Source organism: Diabrotica undecimpunctata, chromosome 2, assembly GCF_040954645.1.
Source record: "Diabrotica undecimpunctata isolate CICGRU chromosome 2, icDiaUnde3, whole genome shotgun sequence".
NCBI lineage: Eukaryota > Metazoa > Arthropoda > Insecta > Coleoptera > Chrysomelidae > Diabrotica > Diabrotica undecimpunctata.
Window position 1 is genome coordinate 97,904,756 of NC_092804.1, and position 20,143 is coordinate 97,924,898.

Sequence of the window (20,143 nt, forward strand, 5' to 3'; positions counted from 1 at the left end):
TGCATATTTATGAGACATGGGATGGTTAGATGAGAATGGTATTACATGGTCAGTCTGTGTGGGTTTCCTATAGATACTGAAGTCGAAGTAGTCATTTAATCTGGTAATGGTGAGATCAAGAAAATTGATTGACCTGGATGATTCTAGTTCCATGGTAAACTTGATGTTGGGGTGGATTTGATTAATTTTAGAAAGTAATAGTTCAGCTGAATTGGAGTTACCTGAAATGAAGACTAAACAGTCGTCCACATATCGAAACCAATAGAGTATTTCAGGGTTTTTCATAATCTGTGTGGATTCTAAATGATCCATATAAACATCAGCTAATAGAGGGGAGAGACAGCTACCCATGGCTAAGCCGTCAGGTTGTCTATAATATTTGTTGTTAAAAACAAAGAAATCTTGGTCTAAGCAAAGTTGCAATAGTTGGATAATGGAGTTTGTAGTAGACAGGGTGATGGAATTGGTTCTTAGAAGAGAGTGAACCAGATTAATTGTTTCTTGTTTGGGGACAGAGGTAAATAGATTGCTGACATCAAATGAGAGCATAGTAATGTTGGGGTGAAGATTGATCTGTTGTAGGTTATTGACTAGATGACTAGTATTTTTGACTGAGAATCGAGGGGTAAAGTTCGTCATGTTGTTAATAAGATTCAATATGAATTTTGATAAGATGGAAACAGGAGTGTTTATGAAACTAACAACTGGACGAATAGGAATGATCTCCTTGTGTATCTTAGGTAAACCATACAGTCTGGGTGTTAAAGGATTGCTTGGAAGTTTGTAATATGGTGCAAAGTGTTCTGAAAAGAAATCTGTCAAATATTTGATGTTATCTTTTAATTTGTTTATAAAATTTTAAGGGATCTGTAGTGAGTGGAGTGAAGTTATTATTATTAAGGAAAGTAGAGATTTTATCATTGTATGAAGATTGATCTAAGATCACTAGATAGTTACCTTTGTCAGCTTTGCTGATGATTAGATTGTTGGATTTGATTTTTGTTTTGATGGATTTGAGGGTATTTAAATGTTCATTGCGTTTGTTATGGGAAAATTTAGAAAAGTTGTATGTTAAATGCCTATCGTTGTGAGTGGAAGACAGGTTGATAGATGAGGGGGTGTTGATATTAAAGACTGTTAAAGAATTAGATGAAGAGTTTTTATTTTTGAATTTGTTAATAGCATTAAAACAGGAGTTTCTGATTGAAGTTTTTTGATTTAAGGGAACAGAGAGATTTTGGAGATTGGAAATTATCAAGGCTATTCTGACCTTGTTTACAGCTGACCTAAAGAGTTCATTAGTGGTATAGCCAAACCACTCTCTCAAATTACGCAACCATGACATTCTTCTACGGCCTGGATTCCGTTTTACTTATCTTCAGCATCCGACGGTAACACCACATCTCTAAACTTTCAATATTTTTTATGCTGTATTGTTTGAGAGTCCAGGCCTCTACACCTTATAATAGCGTGTTAAATACGTAGCCCCTTAGCATTTTTAATCGTAGAGGGATGCTTATATCTCTGTCGCAGAAAAATTTCCACATCTTTATGAAGGTGGCCCTGGCAATTTCGATACGTCTTTTTATTTCATTGTTTTGGTCTCCAGTTTCGTTTATTGAAGTCCTCAAGTATTCGTAGCTTGATACTTTTTCAATTTGAATGCCGTTTATACTAATATGTGCTGATTGTCATGTTCTTACACCATATGGTTGACCATATACTTGTACAATATTAGTTACAACCTCTCCATTGATTACGATTCCTTCATTTGCTTGCAAAAGGGTTTCCTGGCAGATGCTTTCACTATAAACATTAAATAGCAGCGATGACAAAATGCGGCCCTGTCGTAATCCTCTACGTATTTCTATTTCTTGTGATATCTCATTTTCTATTTTGATTTTAGCTTTCTGATTCCAATGTAAATTGAGAATTATTCGTAGATCTTTATTATCTATGTCCTTTCTTTCAAGAATGTCTCTTAGCTTATCGTGGCGTACTCTGTCAAACGCTTTTTCAAAATCGATAAAACATGCATTTACTTCCTGATTAACGTCTAGGCATCTTTGTGTAAGAAAGAAGAGAATAAACTCCTTACATTATTTCATATAGCAATTTTTATGGTTGTCTTTTTCATATTACAAGAGTTTCGCAGGTTTACGACCGAGGAAGCCTTGTATTTATCTATTTGTCTTCCCCTGCCGGATCTAGTTATCCGATGTCCGTGATCAGTACTTCTCCTTTGCGTATCTGCCATGATGATTGTTACTAGGGGTACTCTATGAGTCTTTAATGCAGTGGTTTCCCATTACCATCTGCATCCTTATGCCGTTGACTATTCTGTATCAGGACAAAAGAGTGCCCTAAATACTTACTAACTCATCCGCCCGAAGCCGTTGGTCAGTATGTGGGGGACTGCTTATACCGACAATCATTCGGTGAAATTTTCGCCATATGTGGCTACCCTCACTTAGTTTAGCCTGCAGACCAATACAGATGCCTGGAGTGTGGCACGTGGAGCCATAAGTGAGAGTTAGGTGTCTTACACCCTACACCCTACTATGACATATCAAGCCAATAATCTATAAAGGTAAAACATATCGGCATAGCTCGCAACAAAGAAAAAAAATATAATAAAATATGTGTATAAGATGGAAGGCAACCGTATATACGTATTTCTGACTATTGGTTGTCTTCAGTACGATGCAGTCAAGTTAGAAAAGGAGCATATTAACTTGGGAAAGAATCACTACAGGAGCAATGCGACCAATTTGTGGCAATAATGTTAGAAGACTCTGAGGTTTCCAGAGCAACAAGCAACACACCCACGGAGGAAGCTAAGCTATCTGAGGAAATGAATACCTATAAAAAATTTAAGGGCTGGTTTATACGCAGTTCAATGGAACTCTTTAGAGCAGTGGTAGGTAAAGTGAGGATAGTGATGATGACATCCATCCTCCGATAGGGAGACGACACTTAAAGAAGAATACTGTTTAAAATATTAGTCCAAGGCAATAAAATTGTTTTAAAAAATAGCTTGTTGTGTTTAGATTTAATTGTTGTAGATTCATATTTTCTGTTCTGGGTAAAAAAAAACAAATACTATTTGATTAGAATAAAAATTCGAGCTACTCGTAGTTCCCGCCAATTAAGAATTTTTTAGTTGTATCGAATTTTGATCATCACCTTGTTACGGAGTACATCATCACTCAAAGTGATGGTTTGGTATAAGATTTTTTTTCTGTCTTCTCTTTTTATCAATTTTTTTAAACAATTTTTGGATCTTTTTTAAGATTCTTTTTTAATAATATTGGCCTGGATAATGTTTTGTTGATTTCTAGCCGATATTTAGTTAATAATTTTTTCTAATTTTAAGGTCATAATAGCTTCTGCCAATGTTTACAGCTTTAAAACATATCTTAGCCCAAAGGTAGTATTTTTTAAATTTTTTATTTGAATCAAGGTCTTCTGAATGTATTCTCTGTAGCTGTATCTCTATTCTAATATCTAGTTTTCTTTAAGAGTACACGAGTTTTCTGGATATAATCTTCTCCCTTTCTGTATATAATTTCTGGCTCAATTAGTACTTTTAAATTGAATGAATGGAGAATGCATAAATTGGTCCATTTATTATTTTTGTTGCTTTATATAAGAAGTTATCCGTTTTTGTTATCAGGTGAATTTATTGTTGAGTTCTTTAAATTTTATATTTCACCTTTTGGTTATTGAGTTATTATATTTAAGTTAGTTTTATGTGAATAATTATGTAATAGGAAAAATATATACACCATTCGTAGACGAATACGATATTAATGAAGCAATGGGGGCAACAGCCGTAATCAATCCGTTATTATATATATATATATATATATATATATATATATATATATATATATATATATATATATTTCTAAAGTATTCAACTAGTGAATTCAGAGGTTTAATCGGTCATTCAGGTTGGCAAATAAAAAAAGAAGTCAACTACTTCATAAGTTTATCGAAGACGTTTCGCTTTATATTTCTAAAGCTTCATCAGTTCTCTAAAATATAACAAATGACATAGAGTTTATAAGAAATACAGATGTTTATAGTTCATAACTTACAACTCAATATGTAGTATATTATCGATGTTATCATATATCTACTGTACACTTTACTCATTATTTAAAACTAACTTAACCAAAAAAGAAAAAACAAAAAACAAAAAACAACACACAAACTTTGCCGAAAATAATGTTCATATTCGTAGATATAAATATTTAAAAAATTTTAAACGAACATTTGGCTTCATTTAGATGGTTCTCCGCTGAAGACCAACAAAGTTCTGATTTATTGCAATCTAGCAAACAACTTGACGCGATACCGAAAATTTTTTTATTTAATGGCCATGTGTCACCAAATTCCAAGGTTTGAGACAATTATGAACTTCTACAGGGGACATTGCATAATTAGTTGGACGGGTGGAATTTGTATGGCGGAAATATTTTGATATATTATTTTTAATTTATGTTTTAATGAAACTTGGAAATAGGGGATGATTTTGTTATTATTTTGAATGGAAAATACGCCAACTTTTAACTGAACAATACTTGGTATCATTTATTTCGTAAGATGAGAGAGTGGTTAACCTGGCTCAAATTGTCGATGTCGGTTCTTTTGTTTATTGCCGATGAGTTCTTGAGGATCTCACACATTTCAATAAAGGAGCGTTTCTGATGGTTGTTTTGTTTCGCCAGTATTTTGGTATTTGTGAAATCAATGTGATGTTTAGTGGAAATGGCGTGTTGTGCAAGGGCACAAGAGGGTTTGGAAAGTCTGATGTCACTTTTGTGTGAAGTTATACGCCCTAGAAGAGATCGACTAGTCTGGCCAATGTAGCAGGAGTTACATTCTGAACAGGGTATCTGATAGACAACATTAGTGTGCTCTAACGAGCTTAGTGGAGTTTTAGACTTGGAGAATAACTTTCCAATGGTTTTAGTATTTTTTAGGGATATTTTGACGGGTAAGTTTTTGAATAGTTTAGTAAGCTTGTTCGTAATTTGTGGGAAATAGGGAAGAGAAGCATATTTTGTGGCTGGTTTTGGGGTTAACGGGGAAATGTTCGTCTGTATGCTATTGGATATGGAGGCTAGTATTGCACCGTTAGGTGCTTCCGAAATAGAATGACCATAGCTTTTAGAGAAAAGATATCTGTTGATGATGGATATGGGGTACGAGTTATCAATGAGAATGGATTTGAGTAAATCCAAAGATTCCCTCTTGTACCGCGTATGGGTCAACGTGTGTACTCTAAAGCTAAGAGCTTGTACAAGGTTATGTTTGTATCTTATTGGGTGTGTAGAGTGGTAATTTAAGAACCGGTTGCTCGCCATGTCTTTCCTGTACCACGTAGTGCCCAATGTGTTACTATGTGTGCGTATGATTCGCATATCCAAAAACGGTATGCTGTTATCAACCTCCAATTCACAAGTAAATTGCAGGTGAGGATCAACGCTATTGAAGACTGATAAGGTGCTTAAAATCTTATCAGGTGGTGTTGCTAGGATCAAGTCGTCGACATAACGCTTTACAAAGGGAACCTGAAAATCTAACTTACTGATACTCTCATTGATAAGGTCATCTAGTACGAAATTAACTAGAATGGGGGAAATGGACGATCCCATGGGAGTTCCAAAGATTTGGCGATAATATTTGTCATTAAATATTAGATAATTGGTGTCAAACGTCAGTTTTAATAGTTCCGAGAATATTTCCCATGATACTAGACTGTGTGGTTGGATTTCATTCCAATGGTTCCGGAGTGACGTGACGACGCTGGAGAGTGGGAGGTTAGAAAACAGTGATACTACGTCGAAGCTTACTAAGACATATTCTCTTGGTAACTGATAATTAGTGATAAATTCACTGAACTGGAAAGAGTCTACTATGTTAAACTCGTTCTTATAGTTGTATGCTTGTGAAAGAATATCCGTTAGGAATTGAGCTACATTAATGTTAGGAGCGTTTATTGACGATAGTATAGGACGCATACTCAGTTGGGGCTTATGGATTTTAGGAAGACAATAGAACCTGGGGGCGTTGCCATTATAGTTTTGGAGGGATTTGGCTAGTTTATCATCGATGATTTTTTTATTTTTTAGTTCAGTGATGAATTTATTTATTTTATTTGTGTAAGTTGAGGTGGGATTGCGGAGAAGTGGCTGATAATATTTATTATCATCTAGAAGTTGTTGGCTCAGGTTTAAGTACTGCTCTCTCATCATTAGTACTGTTGAATTGCCTTTGTCACTGGTTAATACCATCAGGTCAAGGTGTTCTTTAAGGAATGTGGACGTTTGTCTATAGACATCATCTATATCCGAGCTGGCATAGGGAGGTTTATGTGAAAAGTTGGTGAGAATATTATTAGCAGATGATCTTAATTCGAGGAGTTCATTGGCTTCCGAATGTGAAAGTATGTTTTCTATGTCAGCTACGAAATTACATACGGAATAATCGTTAAGCGAGGGTTGTAATCCGAACTTAGGTACAAGAGATAGAAGTTTTAAGATATTTCTAGGGATTTGGATGTTTGTGAGATTTTTAATCCATTTATCGTGAAATGGTAGACGACTGAAAGGAGTGGACCCTAGATTATTTAATTTTGTTTGGAGGTGAGATAAAGAATTGTTTAGAAAGAACGTATATTTTTTGAGAAGAGAAGTTTCATATTGATCCAAAATGTTGGAAGGTAGGAGAGGTTCAAGTTGGATGAATATGTTTGACATTTGTCGATGAATGAATGCTATAAACTCCCTAAAAAATACTAAAAATACTTTATTTAAATAAGGGCTTATTAAATATTATACCTAACATAAGATTATGAATATTTTTATTATTATCATCTAATATAGCTGCACCACCCTCATTAAATTTAATAAGAGAAATCATTTTGATTAATTCTTTAGTAGGGTTTAATTTTTTGACTATATTATTTTTATCATTAATATCTTTTTTTAGTGCAGTTTATTCATTATTTTTATATAGTTACTCTCAACATGGGCTTTATTTTTCTGGGGTTTATTCTTTTTATAGGGGCTTAATTCGTGAATATTTATTGTTATTATTACATTGATTACCTTTAAATATTTTATTTTTAAAAATAGAAATTTTTATATATCTAAATAGTTTAATAAAAATTTTGATTTGTGGTATCAAAGATATAAAAATTTATTTTAGATTATTTGTTTTATTTATTTAATTTTTTTTTTTATTTTTAAGTGTATTTTTATTATTTTTATCATTTTATTTTTTAATTTTTGATTTAGTTTACTTAATTGAGTATTTTCTATTAATATTAAATTCAACTAATTTTATATTTGTGATTTTATTAGATTGGATGTCTTTAATATTTATAAGATTTGTTTTATTTATTTCTTCGATAGTAATTTTTTATAGTGAGGAATATATATCTAATGATTTATATAAGAATCGATTTATTTTATTAGTTGTAGTATTTGTTTTTTCTATAATAATATTAATTATTAGTCCTAATTTAATTTCAATTTTATTAGGTTGAGATGGATTAGGATTAGTTTCTTATTGTTTAGTAATTTATTATCAAAATATTAAAAGATTTAATGCGGGGATATTAACAGCTCTTTCAAATCGAATTGGGGATGTGGCATTATTAATAGCAATTGCCTGAATATTAAATTTTGGTAGCTGAAATTTTATTTTTTATTTAGATATTATAAAAAATGATTTTATTATACAATTAATTACTTGATTAGTAATTTTGGCGGCTATAACTAAAAGAGCTCAAATTCCTTTTTTTCTTGATTACCTGCAGCTATAGCTGCCCCTACCCCTGTCTCTTCTTTAGTTCATTCTTCTACATTAGTAACAGCTGGGGTATATTTACTAATTCGTTTTAATTTTTCATTTAATAATCAAATAATAATAATTTTATTATTTATTTCTTCTATAACTATATTTATATCAGGATTAGGGGCTAATTTTGAATTTGATTTAAAAAAAATTATTGCTCTATCTACTTTAAGACAGTTAGGTTTAATAATAAGAATTTTATCTTTGGGTGATAATGGGGAAATATATGATGGGCTCATACAATAAATCCTAATAATCCAATTGCTATTATAGCATAAATTATTCCTAAAGTTCCAAAAGCTTCTTTTTTTCTTCTTTCTTGTCTTACAATATGGGAAATTAGACCAAATCCTGGTAAAATTAAAATATAGACTTCAGGATGTCCAAAAAATCAAAATAAATGTTGATATAAAATAGGATCACCACCTCCGGCAGGATCAAAAAAAGAGGTATTTAGATTACGATCTGTTAATAATATTGTAATTGCCCCAGCAAGAACAGGTAATGACAATAACAGTAAAACTGCTGTAATAACAACAGCCCATACAAATAATGGTATTCGGTCAAAAGTTATTCCCATTGGACGTATATTAATTACTGTAGTAATAAAATTAATTGCTCCTAAAATTGAAGAAATTCCTGCTAAGTGTAGACTAAAAATAGCTAAATCAACTGATGAACCTCCATGAGCAATATTGGATGATAAAGGGGGGTATACTGTTCATCCGGTACCAACTCCTCTTTCTACTATTCTTCTTAATTATAATAATAATAAAGAGGGGGGTAAAAGTCAAAATCTTATATTATTTATTCGAGGGAATGCCATATCAGGGGCTCCAATTATTAGGGGAACTAATCAATTACCAAACCCACCAATTATAATAGGTATTACTATAAAAAAAATTATAATAAAAGCATGAGCTGTTACAATTACATTATAAATTTGATCATTACCAATTAAGGAACCGGGTCTTCCTAATTCTGCTCGAATTAGAATTCTTAGGGATGTTTCAATTATACCTGCTCAAATTCCAAAAATGAAATATAATGTTCCAATATCTTTATGATTAGTTGAAAATAATCATTTATTCGGTAAAATGGCTGAGTTTAAGCAATAAACTGTAAATTTATTTACGAATGATTAATTCTTTTACCAAGTCTTATATTCAATTATGATTTTAAATTGCAAATTTAAAGGTAAAATTAATTTTTTAAGGCTTAGACACTAGTCTATATTTAACTTTGAAGGTTGATTAAATAATAAAATAATAGAAAGTAAAATAAAAGAATAAATTAAGAAGTATCTAAATCAAATTATTTTATAATTTAATATTCTTGCTAATATTCATGCAATATGGTTAATTGATGAATAAGCTATTAATTTACGCAATCTATTTTGATTTAATCCTAGAATTCCTCTAATTAAGGAACAAATAATAATAATAACTCTAAAAAATAAAGAATTAAAATTATACATAATAATAATTATAGGGGCAATTTTTTGTCATGTTATTAAAATTAAATTATTTATTCAATTTAATCCATCAGCAACTTCAGGAAATCAAGCATGAAAAGGGGCTGCTCCTATCTTTGTTATTAATGCTGAATTTATTATTAAATTATGAATATAATTTAAATTTGTTTGAATAAAATCGGAAGAATTCAAAATTAAGATAATTAAAAATAGAATAATGGCTGAGGCTAATGCCTGGGTAATAAAATATTTTAATGTAGCTTCTGCAGGAAAAATATTATTATGGGATTTTATTAGGGGAATAAAACTCAATAAATTAATTTCTAATCCAATTCATATACTGAATCATGAATACGCAGAGATTGTAATTAAAGTACCAATAATTAAAAAATTAATAAAAAATTTTTTAAACAATTTATACATTAAAAAGAAAAGGATTAAAACCTTTATAAATGGGGTATGAACCCAGTAGCTTTATTAGCTTACCTTTTTACACTTTAATATAAGATGTATAGTAATTTTTGATATTAAAAGAAATAGTTTAATTCTATTAAGTGTAATTTTATGAAGGTGTAAACACATGATTAACTCTATCAAAATTACCCTTTCAAATCAGGCACTTCACATTTTTAAAATAAAATTTTTATTAAAATGTTTTTTATTAGACTTAAAGTTTAAAAAGTTTTGAAATATAAATTATTTTTTTTTTTTAAAAAAGTGAAAATTTTGTCATTTTTTGTAAAAATTTTTGAAAAATTTTTGGCGCCGAATTTGTTGATTTTTTGGATAAATTGGAAATTTAAATCAAAATAAAAAAGTTAAAAAAAAAATTAAAATTACATTTTATTTAATAAATTAATATTTAATTTGTTTAAATATTAATTAAATAGTAATATTAATTATATATTTAACAATAAATATTAAATTAAGGATATACCTATATATATATATATATATATATATATATATTAAAGTTATATATACATATATATATATATATATATATATATATATATATATATATAAATATATATATATATATAAGTTATTAAAAAGGTATTTAATTAGATACTCCGAATTGATTAATTAATAATAACTTAAGACGCTTATAGAACTTCTCAGAAAGAGAAAGAAAATTATTAAATTCTTGCTCTTAAACTAGTAAGTTAAAATTATTACATTTAATAATAAATAATTTAATTACATATAATTCTAATATTATGAATAATTAAGTAATGATTTATAATTTAAAATTAAATATAAAATATAATTAATAATATTTTTTTTAATAAAAATAATTAATATAAATAAAAAAATATATATAAATAAATAATTTGAGTATATTTATTATTAAAAAAATTAATTTTTATATAAAAGAAAAAATTAATAAAAAAAAAAAAAAAAAACTTAATTTTCTAATGTTAGAAATAATTCTAATTATTTTAATAATTGAAGAATTTATATTTTAAATTGGAAATTTCCAATTTAAAGATTAATTAAAATTAAATTTGATTTTAAATTAGTATTTATTTAATTATCATGTTTAATTTTTTTTAAATTATTTAAGTTTTATTTTATATTAAATACAATTATTTTTATTTAATATGGGTATATATGGGATATTTATAAATAATTATTTAAAATTTAAATTATTTACTAATATATTTAATTTATAGATTAAATTTAATTTTAATTTATATTTAAAATTTATTAAAATTGAAGTATATATAAAATATTATTTTTTAATTGAAATTTTAAATTTTATTTATTTAATAATTTAAATTTTAATGAAATTAGATAAATTTATTGATTTATTTAATATTTGGGTAAATTGTGTAAAATTAGGGGGTTATACAATTTATAGGTAGTATGGATTATAGTTAAAAATTATAAGAATATTCGGTGTTATATTTGATATCTAAGTAAATTATGTAAAATTAGGGGTTACATAATTTATGATCGGTAAAATTATAGTTAAGAACCATTCAAGCATTTGGCATTATATCTGATATTCATATAAATTATGTAAAATTAGGGGTTACATAATTTATGGTGGGTAAAATTATAGTTAAGAATGATTCAATCATTTGGCATTATATTTGATATTTGGATAAATTATGTAAAATTAGGGGTTACATAATTTATGGTCGGTAAAATTATAGTTAAGAATTATTTAAGCATTTGATATTATATTTGATATTTGGATAAATTATGTAAAATTAGGGGTTACATAATTTATGGTGGGTAAAATTATAGTTAAGAATTATTTAAGCATTTGATATTATATCTGATATTCGGATAAATTATGTAAAATTAGGGGTTACATAATTTATGGTCGGTAAAATTATAGTTAAGAACCATTCAAGCATTTGGCATTATATCTGATATTCGTATAAATTATGTAAAATTAGGGGTTACATAATTTATGGTGGGTAAAATTATAATTAAGAATCATTCAATCATTTGGCATTATATTTGATATTTGGATAAATTATGTAAAATTAGGGGTTACATAATTTATGGTCGGTAAAATTATAGTTAAGAATTATTTAAGCATTTGATATTATATTTGATATTTGGATAAATTATGTAAAATTAGGGGTTACATAATTTATGGTGGGTAAAATTATAGTTAAGAATTATTTAAGCATTTGATATTATATCTGATATTCGGATAAATTATGTAAAATTAGGGGTTACATAATTTATGGCGGGTAAAATTATAGTTAAGAATTATTTAAGCATTTGATATTATATTTGATATTCGGATAAATTATGTAAAATTAGGGGTTACATAATTTATGGTCAGTAAACTTATAGTTAAGAATCATTCAAGCATTTGGCATTATATCTGATATTCGTATAAATTATGTAAAATTAGGGGTTACATAATTTATGGTCGGTAAAATTATAGTTAAGAACCATTCAAGCATTTGGCATTATATCTGATATTCGTATAAATTATGTAAAATTAGGGGTTACATAATTTATGGTGGGTAAAATTATAATTAAGAATCATTCAATCATTTGACATTATATTTGATATTTGGATAAATTATGTAAAATTAGGGGTTACATAATTTATGGTCAGTAAACTTATAGTTAAGAATCATTCAAGCATTTGGCATTATATCTGATATTCGTATAAATTATGTAAAATTAGGGGTTACATAATTTATGGTCGGTAAAATTATAGTTAAGAACCATTCAAGCATTTGGCATTATATCTGATATTCGTATAAATTATGTAAAATTAGGGGTTACATAATTTATGGTGGGTAAAATTATAATTAAGAATCATTCAATCATTTGGCATTATATTTGATATTTGGATAAATTATGTAAAATTAGGGGTTACATAATTTATGGTCGGTAAAATTATAGTTAAGAATTATTTAAGCATTTAATATTATATTTGATATTTGGATAAATTATGTAAAATTAGGGGTTACATAATTTATGGTGCGTAAAATTATAGTTAAGAATTATTTAAGCATTTGATATTATATCTGATATTCGGATAAATTATGTAACATTAGGGGTTACATAATTTATGATCGGTAAAAATATAGTTAAGAATCATTCAAGCATTTGGCATTATATTTGATATTCGGATAAATTATGTAAAATTAGGGGTTACATAATTTATGGTGGGTAAAATTATAGTTAAGAATCATTCAAGCATTTAGCATTATATCTGATATTCGTATAAATTATGTAAAATTAGGGGTTACATAATTTATGGTGGGTAAAATTATAGTTATGAATCATTCAAGCATTTGGCATTATATCTGATATTCGGATAAATTATGTAAAATTAGGGGTTACATAATTTATGGTCGGTAAAATTATAGTTAAGAACCATTCAAGCATTTGGCATTATATCTGATATTCGTATAAATTATGTAAAATTAGGGGTTACATAATTTATGGTGGGTAAAATTATAGTTAAGAATCATTCAAGCATTTGGCATTATATTTGATATTCGGATAAATTATGTAAAATTAGGGGTTACATAATTTATGGTGGGTAAAATTATAGTTAAGAATCATTCAAGCATTTAGCATTATATCTGATATTCGTATAAATTATGTAAAATTAGGGGTTACATAATTTATGGTGGGTAAAATTATAGTTATGAATCATTCAAGCATTTGGCATTATATCTGATATTCGGATAAATTATGTAAAATTAGGGGTTACATAATTTATGGTGGGTAAAATTATAGTTAAGAATCATTCAAGCATTTAGCATTATATCTGATATTCGTATAAATTATGTAAAATTAGGGGTTACATAATTTATGGTGGGTAAAATTATAATTAAGAATCATTCAATCATTTGGCATTATATTTGATATTTGGATAAATTATGTAAAATTAGGGGTTGCATAATTTATGGTCGGTAAAATTATAATTAAGAATCATTCAATCATTTGGCATTATATTTGATATTTGGATAAATTATGTAAAATTAGGGGTTACATAATTTATGGTCGGTAAAATTATAGTTAAGAATTATTTAAGCATTTGATATTATATTTGATATTTGGATAAATTATGTAAAATTAGGGGTTACATAATTAATGGTCGGTAAAATTATAGTTAAGAATTATTTAAGCATTTGATATTATATTTGATATTTGGATAAATTATGTAAAATTAGGGGTTACATAATTTATGGTCGGTAAAATTATAGTTAAGAATTATTTAAGCATTTGATATTATATTTGAGATTTGGATAAATTATGTAAAATTAGGGGTTACATAATTTATGGTGAGTAAAATTATAGTTAAGAATTATTTAAGCATTTGATATTATATTTGATATTCGGATAAATTATGTAAAATTAGGGGTTACATAATTTATGGTCGGTAAAATTATAGTTAAGAATCATTCAAGCATTTGGCATTATATTTGATATTCGGATAAATTATGTAAAATTAGGGGTTATATAATTTATGGTGGGTAAAATTATAGTTGAGAATCATTCAAGCATTTAGCATTATATCTGATATTCGGATAAATTATGTAAAATTAGGGGTTACATAATTTATGTTCGGTAAAATTATAGTTAAGAATTATTTAAGCATTTGATATTATATTTGAGATTTGGATAAATTATGTAAAATTAGGGGTTACATAATTTATGGTGGGTAAAATTATAGTTAAGAATTATTTAAGCATTTGATATTATATCTGATATTCGGATAAATTATGTAAAATTAGGGGTTACATAATTTATGTTCGGTAAAATTATAGTTAAGAATTATTTAAGCATTTGATATTATATTTGAGATTTGGATAAATTATGTAAAATTAGGGGTTACATAATTTATGGTGGGTAAAATTATAGTTAAGAATTATTTAAGCATTTGATATTATATTTGAGATTTGGATAAATTATGTAAAATTAGGGGTTACATAATTTATGGTCGGTAAAATTATAGTTAAGAATCATTCAAGCATTTGGCATTATATTTGATATTCGGATAAATTATGTAAAATTAGGGGTTATATAATTTATGGTGGGTAAAATTATAGTTAAGAATCATTCAAGCATTTAGCATTATATCTGATATTCGGATAAATTATGTAAAATTAGGGGTTACATAATTTATGGTCGGTAAAATTATAGTTAAGAATCATTCAAGCATTTGGCATTATATTTGATATTCGGATAAATTATGTAAAATTAGGGGTTACATAATTTATGGTGGGTAAAAATATAGTTAAGAATCATTCAAGCATTTAGCATTATATCTGATATTCGTATAAATTATGTAAAATTAGGGGTTACATAATTTATGGTGGGTAAAATTATAGTTAAGAATCATTCAAGCATTTGGTATTATATCTGATATTCGGATAAATTATGTAAAATTAGGGGTTACATAATTTATGGTGTGTAAAATTATAGTTAAGAATCATTCAAGCATTTAGCATTATATCTGATATTCGTATAAATTATTTAAAATTAGGGGTTACATAATTTATGGTGGGTAAAATTATAATTAAGAATCATTCAATCATTTGGCATTATATTTGATATTTGGATAAATTATGTAAAATTAGGGGTTACATAATTTATGGTCGATAAAATTATAGTTAAGAATTATCTCTAACATTGGAAATTATATTATTTAAATTATAGATGTTTATTTTTTAGTAATTATATAAAAGTTTTATTTTAGCTTAAAAATTAAATTTTATTATTTATTAAATGTAAATTGTGTTTAAGAATTAATTGCAGTAATTAAATTTAATTATTAAAGAAATTTAGAATTAGAAATTTTAAATAATATTGACTTAATTTGTGCCAGCAGTTGCGGTTATACAAATAATGTGATTTAATTTTATTAATATTAATTAAATATTATTTATTTATAATTTTATATTAAAATTTACTAGGTGAAATTTTAAATTTTTAATAAATTATATTTTTTAATTGAAGTTAGAAAATTTAAATTTTAAACTAGGATTAGATACCATATTATTTTAAATGTAATTTTTTTATTTAATTATTATTAGTTATGATCTTTAAAATTAGAAATTTTGGCGGTATTTTAGTCTTTTTAGAGGAACCTGTTTTTTAAATGATAATCCACGATTTAATTTACTTTCATTATTAGCTTACATATCGTCGTAGTTAAATATTTTTATAGAATTATAATATTTAAAATTTTTTTAAAAAAATTAATCAGATCAAGGTGTAGTTTATATAGAAGTTTAAATGGGTTACATTAAATTTATTTTTGGATTTTAAATTGGACATATTGCCCGTCGCTTTCATTTAATATGAAATAAGTCGTAACAAAGTAGATTTACTGGAAAGTGTATCTAGATGACAAATTAGAGCTTGATATAAGTATTTTATTTACATTAAAAAGTTAATTGTGAAATTTAATTTAATTTGAAAGAAAAAATTTATTTTATTTATATATTTATTTTTATTTAAAATAAAAAAATATTTTTTAGTATAAAAAAGAAAAATTTCATATTATGATAGTTTACTAGTATTGTGAAAGAATATTTTATTTTTTGAATAGAAAAATTTATTTTTTGTACCTTGTGTATCAGGGTTTATTAATTAATAATTATAGATTTAATATTTTCGAATTTAAAAGAGCTAAAAAATTAAAATTTTTATTGTAAAATAAATATTTTCAATAATTTTTTTGTAATGAAATGTTATTCGTTTTTAAATATATCTAATTTTTTAAGAAATAAATTTAATTTATTTATTAACAATATATTTATAATTTATTATTTTTATATTATTAATATTAAATATTTTTAGGGATGAGCTTAAAAATATATTTTTATTAAAATTTAACAATAAAATAAAAATTAGGCTTAAAAATTTTCATATTTTAAAGTTTATTATTTATTTTTATAATTTATTATTTTTATTTTTTATAAATTTTTTATTAAAATATAAATTGAAATTTTTAAAATTTAGTAATGATGATAAAATTATTATTTATTTATATAAATTTATTATTTATATTTAGGTTAAATAAAGGAATTCGGCAATTATTTTTTCACCTGTTTATTAAAAACATGTCTTTTTGTTATAAATATAAAGTCTCGCCTGCCCCCTGAAGTTTAAATGGCCGTGGTATATTGACCGTGCTAAGGTAGCATAATCATTAGTTTTTTTATTGAAAGCTGGAATGAATGGTTGGATGAAAAAAAAACTGTCTTTATTTAATTTTAAAAGAATTTTATTTTTAAGTTAAAAAGCTTAAATATTTTTAAAAGACGAGAAGACCCTATAGAGTTTAATAAATTTAAAAATATATTTTTTTAGAATTTAATTTATTTATATTTTAAATTTATTTAATTGGGGTGATTAAAAAATAAATTTAACTTTTTTTGTATTATTATATTGATTAATAGTTATTTGATCCAATAGTTTTGATTATAAGATTAAATTACCTTAGGGATAACAGCGTAATTTTATTGGAGAGTTCAAATTGATAATAAAGATTGCGACCTCGATGTTGGATTAAAATTTATAATTGGTGCAGAAGCTATATTATTAAGTCTGTTCGACTTTTAAAATTTTACATGATCTGAGTTTAAACCGGTGTAAGCCAGGTTGGTTTCTATCTTTAATTTGTTAATATATTTTAGTACGAAAGGACCCGATATATAAAAAAAATTTTTTTTTAGATAAATATTATTATTTTGGCAGATTAGTGCTATAGATTTAGAATCTTTATATGTAAGGTTTTACAAATAATACTTGTTTTTTATTGATTTATTTTTAATAATTATTTCTAGTTTAATTTTAATTATTTGTGTATTAATTAGAATTGCTTTTTTAACTTTACTTGAACGTAAAGTATTAGGTTATATTCAAATTTAAAAAGGGCCAAATAAAGTTGGATTTTTAGGTTTAATTCAACCTTTTAGTGATGCAATTAAATTATTTACTAAGGATCAGATTTATCCTTTTATATCTAATTTTAATTTATATTATTTTTCTCCTATTTTAAATTTATTTTTAGCTTTATTTTTATGAATGTGTATACCATTTATAACAGTAAATATTAGTTTTAATTTAACTTTATTATTTTTTTTAGCAGTTTCTAGTTTAAGGGTTTATACTATTATATTAGCTGGTTGATCTTCTAATTCTAATTATTCATTATTAGGTAGATTACGATCTATTGCTCAAACTATTTCTTATGAAGTAAGTTTAGCATTAATTTTGTTATCTTTTTTATTTTTAATTATATCTGTAAATATATTAGATTTTATTAAATATCAAGAATATATTTGATTTTTATACTTATTTTTTCCTTTATGTATAATATGAGTTGTTTCTGGATTAGCTGAAACTAATCGTACTCCTTTTGATTTTGCGGAAGGTGAATCTGAATTAGTTTCTGGGTTTAATGTAGAATATAGTAGAGGGGGATTTGCAATAATTTTTTTAGCTGAATATGGTAATATTTTATTTATAAGAATAATATGTGTTTTTTTATTTTTAGGTGCTAATTTAGTCAGTTTAATATTTTTTTTTAAATTAGGGTTTATAAGATTTTTATGGTTATGGGTTCGTGGTACTCTTCGTCGTTATCGTTATGATAAATTAATATATTTGGCTTGAAAAGGCTATTTACCGGTTTCATTAAATTATTTAATATTTTTTTTAGAATTAGGGTATTTTTTTTTATCTTACAAATTTAGTTAATTAATTTTAGTAGAAGTTAATAGAAAATTTTATTTCTTTTTTATATTTTCAAAATATATACTTATACAAGTTCATTAACTAGTTAAAGATAACTAAATCTCATCATTTTCTTAAAATTGGATTAATAATATAATAAATAAAATATACGACTGTTAAAATTTGTCCTGTAAAATGTAGGGGTCTTCAACAGGTCGAGCTCCAATTCATGTTAATAAAATTACAATAGATAATAATCTTCAAAATAATATTTTATTAATTGGGTAAAATTGAGTTCTTAAATATTTTTTTTATTTATAAATGGTAAAGTATATAAAATAGCAATTGATATTACTAATGCAATTACTCCTCCTAGTTTATTAGGAATAGACCGTAAAATTGCATATGCAAATAAAAAATATCATTCTGGCTGGATATGGACAGGTGTAACTAAAGGGTTGGCGGGAGTAAAATTATCTGGGTCTCCCAGAAGATAGGAATCTTTAAGAGTTAGTGTAACTAATATAAATATTAAAATTAAGAAACCTAAAATATCTTTGAATGTTAAGTAAGGGTGAAATGGAATTTTATCAATATTTCTTTTTGTTCCTAAAGGATTTCTTGATCCTGTTTGATGTAGAAATAGTAAATGAAGTATTATAAATGCAAAAATAATAAAAGGTAAAATAAAATGGAAAGTAAAAAATCGGGTTAATGTAGCGTTATCAACAGCAAATCCCCCCCAAATTCATTGTACTAATAATTTTCCCAAGTATGGGATAGCGGATATTAAATTAGTAATAACTGTTGCACCTCAAAAGGATATTTGTCCCCAAGGTAAAACATATCCTAAGAATGCTGTTGCTATTGTTAAGAAAAAAATTGTAACTCCAATTATTCAGGTTTCGATTATATTATATGATCTATAATATATTCCTCGTCCAATATGAATGTACAAACAAATAAAAAAAAAGGATGCCCCATTTGCATGTAGTGTACGTAAAAGTCACCCATAATTTACATCTCGACAAATATGGGTTAATCTATTAAATGCTAAATCTACGTTTGGGCAATAATGTATTGCTAAAAATAGGCCAGTAACAATTTGAGTTCCTAAACATAAGCCTAGTAAGGAACCAAAATTTCATATTGATGAAATATTTGATGGTGTGGGTAAAATAATTAAAGAATTATTAATAATTTTTAATAAAGGATTAATTTTTCGTAGATTTATTTTCATTAGAATTTTTGTCGTAAAGGTCCGTAAGAAAATTTAGTAATTTTAACAATTGCAATCAGGGTGATGAATAAATAAATAATTATTAAAATTATAATTAAGTTATTTGGAAAATTAAAATATTTAGTTAATGATAACTTATTATTTATTGAGTATGATTGATTAATTATTTCAGAAATTTTCATTATTGAAATAAAATAAAAGTAATCTAATATTATTCTTATTAAAAATATTAAAATTAAAATTGTTATTAAGATTATTATTATTTTAAAATTAAATTTAAATTTTTCATTTGATGCAATTCTTGTTATATAGAGAAAAAGAATTAATATTCCTCCAACTATAATTAAAAATAGAATATAGGAAAATTAATAATT

General features: G+C 25.6%; 1 protein-coding gene and 2 pseudogenes across 3 annotated transcripts in view; all 3 read left to right on the forward strand.

Moving 5' to 3' along the window:
* dila (centrosomal protein dilatory) overlaps nucleotides 1-20,143 on the forward strand; it is a 421,620-nt gene that overhangs the window by 386,712 nt on the left and 14,765 nt on the right. The gene's annotated exons all lie outside the window — the stretch shown is intronic.
* Nucleotides 659-8,094, forward strand: LOC140433073 (NADH-ubiquinone oxidoreductase chain 5-like; annotated as a pseudogene).
* On the forward strand, nucleotides 17,606-18,553 carry LOC140433074 (NADH-ubiquinone oxidoreductase chain 1-like; annotated as a pseudogene).